The sequence below is a fragment of the Mus caroli genome, chromosome 11 (assembly GCF_900094665.2).
Source record: "Mus caroli chromosome 11, CAROLI_EIJ_v1.1, whole genome shotgun sequence".
Lineage (NCBI taxonomy): Eukaryota > Metazoa > Chordata > Mammalia > Rodentia > Muridae > Mus > Mus caroli.
Genome location: NC_034580.1, coordinates 91770903 through 91778679, shown reverse-complemented (window position 1 = coordinate 91778679; position 7777 = coordinate 91770903).

Genomic DNA, 7777 nt, shown 5'->3' with positions numbered 1-7777 from the left:
AGGGTTTCTCTGTGTAGCCTTGGCTGTCCTGGAACTCACTCTGTAGACCAGGCTGGCCTCGAACTCAGAAATCCGCCTACCTCTGCCTCCCGAGTGCTGGGATTAAAGGCATGCGCCACCACGCCCAGCAGATTATTTGTTTTGAGATAAGTTCTTTCTACATAACCCTGGCTCTCTTGGAACTCGCTATGTAGACCAGGCTGTCCTTGAACTCACAGAAGTATGCCTGCCTCTGTCTCCTGAGTGCCGGGGTTAAAGGTACACTATTTTACTCTGCTCTTACTAGAAATGATTATTAGAATTCTTTTTAAAAACCAATTCTACTTTCATGACCTGCTTAATTTTAGGTTTAATTTACATCACCATAAAAATTGCTTTTCAGCTTTCTCTTAGTATTGGTGGCAGAACTGATAGCTGGACCATCTAATATGAGTGAGAAGGGAACCCCAGAGGGTTTGGGGAATCACCGAGAGGAGAAGCTCTTTCAAAGTGACAGTTTTGAGTGACGTAAGAAAATAGGCATCTTTATATGGTTAATGGGGTCTGAGTGACACTCCCAGAAGGGAGAGCTAAGATGGCTCTTAGCAGAAATCATTAAGTAGAGTTTTTCTTTGAGATTGCTACCCTGCCTGTTTGGTCCCAGGGGAACCGGGCACAACAAGGGATGTGGCAAGCAGATGATGTGGTTGCCTGCCTACCTGAAGCCTGGCGTGGAGGAGTCTCAGGCTGTTTGACTCAGTTCAGGAAATCGGCTTAGCAGTTGATACACAGCACAGGACTCCCTGAGCACAGAGCTAGGACATTAGGAGCCCAGAGATGCCCTAGTTGCTATTCTTTGTGTAGCCCAATTAGCCTCTTCAGTGTGGTATTATTTACTTTAAAAAAAAAAAAAAAGGCAGCTGGCCCAAAGCAGCATTTTATTTAATCCCACCGTGCTCACTTCTTCTCTTAGAGAATCACATTTATTCAATGTATTTTTGGTGGACATCTGTCAGCAACGTGTTAACTCCCAGTGTGATAGTCTTTGTTCTCAAAGATTTTTTTTAACATAACTAATAACAAAATTAATCTTAAGTCACATGAGCCAGGGATCAACCATACAAAGATGTCAAAATGTCCGGTGACTGTTCTCCAGTGAATGCTAGGAATGTAGGGGTGAAGGAGTTCTGGGGTCTTGTCACCCTGGAGTTCCCCTTAAAAAAAAAAAAAAAGCACCTTTCCCATTTTTCCCATTTTGGTGTGTGAAATCATTAAAGCATTTCTGCATCTCTCTGGTACCAGAGATAACGGTTTGCATGCTAACAAGTGGGAGAGCAGAGGGAAGGGGGTTAGAAAGAGAAGTGTGGGGAAGCATATTGATTATCAGGAGGGGAGACAAAAGTTGAGGGGCAGAGGGGGCAGCGGCACAATAAACGGGGAGAGAGAAGCAACAAAGAAAAACGCAAAACTGAAAAGAGTTGGTAAAGGTAAAGGGGGCGGGGGAGAGGAATTGACTGTCGGGAGCAGGAAGAAAAATGGAGGAACAAAAGGAGAAGGGTAGGAAGGGTAAGGGAGGGGGGAGGAGAAGGGGGAGGGGAGGGGGAGGGGCAGGGAGGAAGAGGAAGGGAAGGGGATGGGATGGGAGCAGAAGCCTCCACTGAAAGCAATTCAGAAACAACTCTAATATCTGCCTCCTACAGACTTTAGAAACACATCGGAGGCGTGAAAGGGTAAAAGATAAACCATTCAATAACTTATCACAAAAATGTTGAACAAATATTTTCATGTTATGGTCAAAGAGTGGACATCCTAGTTGTCATAATAAAATTAAAAAAAAAAAAATCTGGAGTGTTTCTGGGAGAGACAGATGAACCAAAAAAAAAAAAAAAAAAAATCCTAAATTAACTGCTGAAAAACAGGAATCCTATCCCGGTTTGGTTAAACAAGCTCTGTAAAAAAGAAAACAAAACACTAAGGTTAGATCTCTTCAATTTATGAAACTTGTTTGTACATGGAAACAGAGTAAAGTGTTTTTCAGTGATTTTTTTTTTCTCCCAGTGTGTTTGAGAGATGAAACACTAGTGAAAATGATCTATACTAATTTTTTTAAATTAAAAACTAAAACCTAACATCAACATTTCCCCCTGAGAACCTGAGGGGACATTTTAGGGAGCTCCTGGGGGTGCGGGTGGGGGATGGGGGTGGGGTGAAGTGGAGAATATTTACAAGTAACAGTAGGAAATCAATTGATCCTAACAAGAATAAAACTTGTAGAAAGCAAACAAAAAGAAGTTACTTTTTAGGTAGAAAAATATTGTCTTAAAAATGTAGAGAAGCTCAGCTTGAGTCAACTTTGTCTGGTTTGACATCCTAAAGTATCGAAGGAAGATACTTTTGAACGAAGTTACTTTGAATCCTTAGAAGATATTCGGCTTTCAGGAACAGAATGCTTCCTTACTCCCTCCATGTTAAATAGTGTTAGGTGTGGATCCCCCTTCTCAGAGTTTGTTTTCCTTGGAGCAACAGCATTTGTCTCTCTTGTTTCCTACAGCAGAAACCAGGGGTCCCCTTTGCCTTCTGTGCTCCAGGGCACCAAACTGCTCATTATTTTTGACCAAATGACTTTGGAGAAAACCAGAAAACCCAACAGCAGCACAAGTATGAAGAAAGGCTTAGACGATTTCATCTCTATGAAAGAGGCTGAGCAGGGTTGTTTTATTAGCAAGATGGATGTGGAAACAAGTATCTTTAAGAAGTTACTAAAGTCTTTCCTTGACTAATTCTGAATCAAAAATAAAATTTAAGGTTTTGTCACACTGACTCAGCAAAACAAATAATTTAACCCTCCCCCCACCCCTCCTTGAGTCCTACATTTCCGATTGAAAAAAAAACCATTCCTTTAAGAAGTTTGAAACACTTTTGAGTTTATGATGCTTTGAATGAAGAAAGCGTTCTTTTCTGCTTATGACTCTCATCTATTTCATGAGATATCCTAAACACATAATTATCCTTATTTATTTGACAGGAGAAAATGCTGCCTGTCCTTTAAAACTGGGACTAATTTACACTTTCTCAAAGTTTACAGGCATTTAAAAAGAACCACACTTCAGACGGCAGGGAGAAAACATCCCAAGGCAGCAACAACAATAAAACAGGCAAAAAACAACACAGATAAACAACTCTCAAAATGCCCAGAAACTTTGAAGTCAAAGCTGTCAGGAAGTGTTTTGCTTTTGTTGTATCTCATAGCAACCATGATTCTATCAAAATTAACTGTGATTCATTAGAAAACACAAAAAAATTCTAATATATTTCCCTAACAGCTTTCTAGGTTTTTTTTTTCCTCTCTCTCTTTGCACATGTCCTCTCTTTTATAGAACATATCAACATTTTAAGATATAAACCACGGGTAAATGTTAGATTAAACTGCAATGTGTATATTGGTGATTCATTCATCCAAAGCAGTGGATACAAAAGCAGAAAGAATTCTATGAAAAAAAATATCTTTTGTGCATTATTTTTTCACTCCTGCACTACTTATAAAAGCTTAAAAAAGTATTACTTAGAAAAGTTTTAAAAAGTGGTATCTTATATGTAGAACAGCAATAAATTTTTGTTCCATTAGCCTAAATAAAATACATGGTTACAAAAACTTTGAGGCAGCATAACAAACTGCCACGGTACAGCAGCTAGAAAAATAAAGATATTAAAAAAAAAGTAGAAAAGATGACAGATTGAAAAATGTTGGTAAGAAACACTTGAAAATAAGTTGAATTTTGTGTTTGTGCAAGGATAGAATTTTTGAAATTTTTGGGGGGGTTGCTTTTTGAATTTTCAACTTCATGAAAAGTGGCTTTACTCTTCCAATTTTTTTCCCTTTGCATGTTCAAAGTTAAGGAAAATGAACAGAAGTCTATCTTTAAAATGGAATCCACTTTCAGTGTAAGAGGAGAGCTGACCAAACACTTATTTAGGAAAGAAATGGAAGAGCAAGTAATATTAACAGTGAATATTATAGTGACTATAATAAATGTAATTAACAGAAATTTTTCCTTCAGATTTTTTTTTTTTTTTCCGAGACAGGGTTTCTCTGTGCTGTCCTGGAACTCACACTGTAGACCAGGCTGGTGTCGAACTCAGAAATCCACCTGCCTCTGCCTCCCGAGTGCTGGCATCACAGGCAAGTGCCACCACTGCCCTGCCTCAGATGTTGTTTTACACATTCAGTTTTATTTTGACTTTTTTGTCCTCTATCTATCATCTATCTATCTATCTATCTATCATCTATCTATCTATCTATCTATCTATCTATCTATCTATCTATCTATCTATCATCCATCTATCTATCTGTCTATCTATCTTTGGATTTTAAACTCATACACATTTACTGTGGAGATTTATCTTTCCTTAAAAAGAACAGTAGGGAACCCCCCCATGTCTATCTTTAATATCAAAACCAAAGCAAAACATTAATAAATGTTTTGAAATGTTTTCTGTCTTCTCCTACACTGACCTAGGAATGTGAGTTCTAACAAGAAATAACCCTTCTGGCAGGCTCATTTAGTGGTGGGCACATTCATAGCAGAATAAAGCATCAGAATATACCATGTAGTTCCCCCAGCCCCAATCTAAAGAGTCATGTCACTGAGGCAAAACTCATGTGGGGGTTTCAAAACTGCACCTCCCCCCAGCAGCCTCTATCTACTCTTGCTGTCCTTAACAAACATTTGCAGTTCCTGACTATCAACACAGAAGCCCTGTATGGGGGGGGGGGGAGTGGAGAGAGGATTAGAATTTAGTGAAATAGCTAACTCTAAAAAGAATCAGTGTGAATAGAAATAATTGGCACTTTGTTAATGAAATAATTTTAAAAGATTTAAAAAATAGACCTTGTAAGTAGTCTATTCTGAAATCTGTTCCCCTTATATTGCCATTTTTAAAAACCTGATTACTTCCAGCTAACTTTATAAATTATTTCTCAAATGGAAAGGGAGTCAACTTAAAAGTGAATTGAATTACATTGCTATTTGTACGTTTTGCTCTTTCTTTTTTTTTGAGCTTTAGGATGGTAAAGGATGCACTATATTTTGCAGTTTACAAGTCTGGGTAGGAGGTGTTTTTTTTTGAGGGTTAAGTTGCTTTTGTTTTAGCAATAAAGAGAATTGTTGTTAGGTTACCCAGGGAGATTATCTGATAAGTGTTTTTATCAACCCCTAAAGATTCAAAGTAAACGAGGCAAACAGCACCTAAAGTTTTTGGGAGCTGGGATGTTCTGCCAAGGTAGTTTCTTCCTTGCCCCCCAACATAAAAGATTTGGGGACAGTTACTATTTATGAAGACCCAAAGACTGTAACAGACAGCTTCTAAGACCATCTTTTAGCCCTAACAAAAATCCACACATCACTAAGAAAAGTCCCTCCCTACCGGACTTGTAATTTTCTTGAATTTTTTTTCTCCTAAGTTTGTTTTGCATTCAAAAATGTTTACTGTGAGTGTCTACTATGCGGCAGGCACTGTTTCCAGCTCATTGGCTTAGTTTGTTAAGAACTTCGCTGTGATTAAGAGCTGACAAAACACCAAGTTAGTGGGGGGCTGGGGGAATGTCGGGGAGGGCGTGTGGGGACAGAAACACAGACATTTCACATCTTCCTGGACAGAAAACATTTTTTTTCCCTATTGAGCAACTAATAGCTTGTAATACTTAGATTCCTGTTGCTTCATGGGAAGAAAAATGTCACAAAAACAAAAAACCCGACAAACACGTGGCTGGCTAGAACAAAACGCTGATTCGAGAGTGGGTTCTAAAGGTGGTGGAGACTCAAAAGCCGAGTTGGAAGCCCTCCCCCGCCCCATTTCTTCCCGGCTCTCCGGGAAAACGAGGAGGGGGACAAAGGTGCTGGGTGTTGTGTTTTAACTCCCGACTTTTCGAATGGTAGGGAATCATCCGGCAGATGGGCGTTGAGCCGAAGTCGGAGTTGGCATATAGACTCTGCAAACGAAAAAAATAACAATAAAAAAATTCAAGCCATTTATATCGGTGCAGTCAACACGTGTTACGGAGCCGGCCCGGGCCGCAGGCGACTGAGACAATGGGATCGGGAAGGGAGAAGGGGAGAGTGACCCCCTTCCTCACCTGCCCTCTCAAACGCGTGCCCCGACAACCCTCCTCCCACTCGCAGACTCGCGCGGCTCAAGGACCATCCCTCTTTCTAGGGGTGTTGTCGCCGGCCCCTTTTTCTCCGCCGTGGCCAGGCAGGGGGCTTCTCCAGGGTCTCCGTGCCACGCTCTCCACCTCCCTCTGGCGTTGATCCAGCCTCAGCCGCTGGAAACTCGGTGTTCCCCGCGTAGAGCCGGGGATCCCGGTACTGAGTGTGCAACGCGTCCCGCGCTCCGCGGCGTGTCCGGGACTCCCAGCGCGCGGCCCCCTCCCCCACCTCACAGACGGGGTGCGACCGCCCACGTGTCGCCCCTCGCCCAGTCCGGTCTTTCCCTCGGGCTCCCGGAGCCGGAGGATCCGGAACGCGTCGGTCCTAGCGGAGGGAAGGGACCTGGGCGGATCCACTTCCCCCTCCCCACGGGGAGGGGGGGAGGGCCGCAGCCCCCTCCCCCGCTGCTCGCTTCCTCAAGCGCGGAGCGGAAATTACCCCCTCCCCTCCCCGGGCTGACCTGGGGACGTGGGCGGGGCCTCGGCACCCCCCTCCCCCGGCGGCCTTCCAAAATCCAGCACCCCAAAACTAAGTTCTGAGACCCACAGCCTGCGCATGGACCATCGCTCAGTGCATCGCGAGTAGAGCGGACGCAGGCGGGCGACGCCACCTGTCCGCTCCTTGCACGGGGAGGGCGAGGGGGACCTCGGAGCTCAACTCGATCCCTCCCTTCTGAAGCCAACCCCTCCGGTTCGGGGTCGCTCGGTGGTGCGACCACCCCTCGTCGTTTTTCCCCCACCCAGTTGATCTTCGGAGGTGCTCTTGAGCCGGGTCGTGCAGGCTTCCTCCCAAAAACGCTGGAGTGTTGTCATCCAGCAGCTGGACTGGGTGCAAGCCAGCTTTTCTCCAGTGGGGATCCCGAAACATGATTTCCTGCGGGTCCCTCGTTCTCAGGCGCTGTCTCCCGTGTCCCGTGTCCGCAGCTTCCCGATCCCGCGCTCTCAGGGTCTTCTGGATCAGGACCCGAGAGGCCAGCGAAGTCTAGCGGTGTAGCGGGAAAGACAGTGATCCCCTACTTAGAAACGTAGAGGAAAGGCGTCTTTCCTTTTAAATAACCGGTTCCTGCGACCCCCTCCTGAAGACCCCAGAGTCCTCAGCTTCTCTTTGTCTGTCTCGGCAGTCCCCCGCCTGTCAGTCGCTAGCAGTTTGCCGGGGTGGGGTGGGCAGCCCAGTCTCCACAAAACGAATAAAAAAATTACCGTACATTTTATTCCTAAGAACTGGGGGGATTTGGGTCGCCACCGCCCTCCCCCCCCCCCCCGTGCAGGTCACAGTGGCAGGATGGGTGGGGGCGGGGCGCCGCTTTAGGGGCCAGGTTCTTGCAAAGGGGGAGGGAGATAGGAGAGCTGGGGGGGGAACTCTGCCTCCACTTTCCTGGTTTACCCCTGGGGTGCGCTGAGTGCCGCCCCCCAAGATTGGAGACTGTTGGGTTGGTCCGGGTTGGAGGGCCAAGGGGCCCGGTGGCGTCGGGGGTCTTTCCCTGCAGGGTGGGTGGGGGCTGTCACCACGTGGCTTCGCCTTTTTTTTTTTTTCCGCTCCATTTTTTTTTTTTTCAAGTCGATTTTATTTAGAGGCGGCGCCAGGGCGGCCGC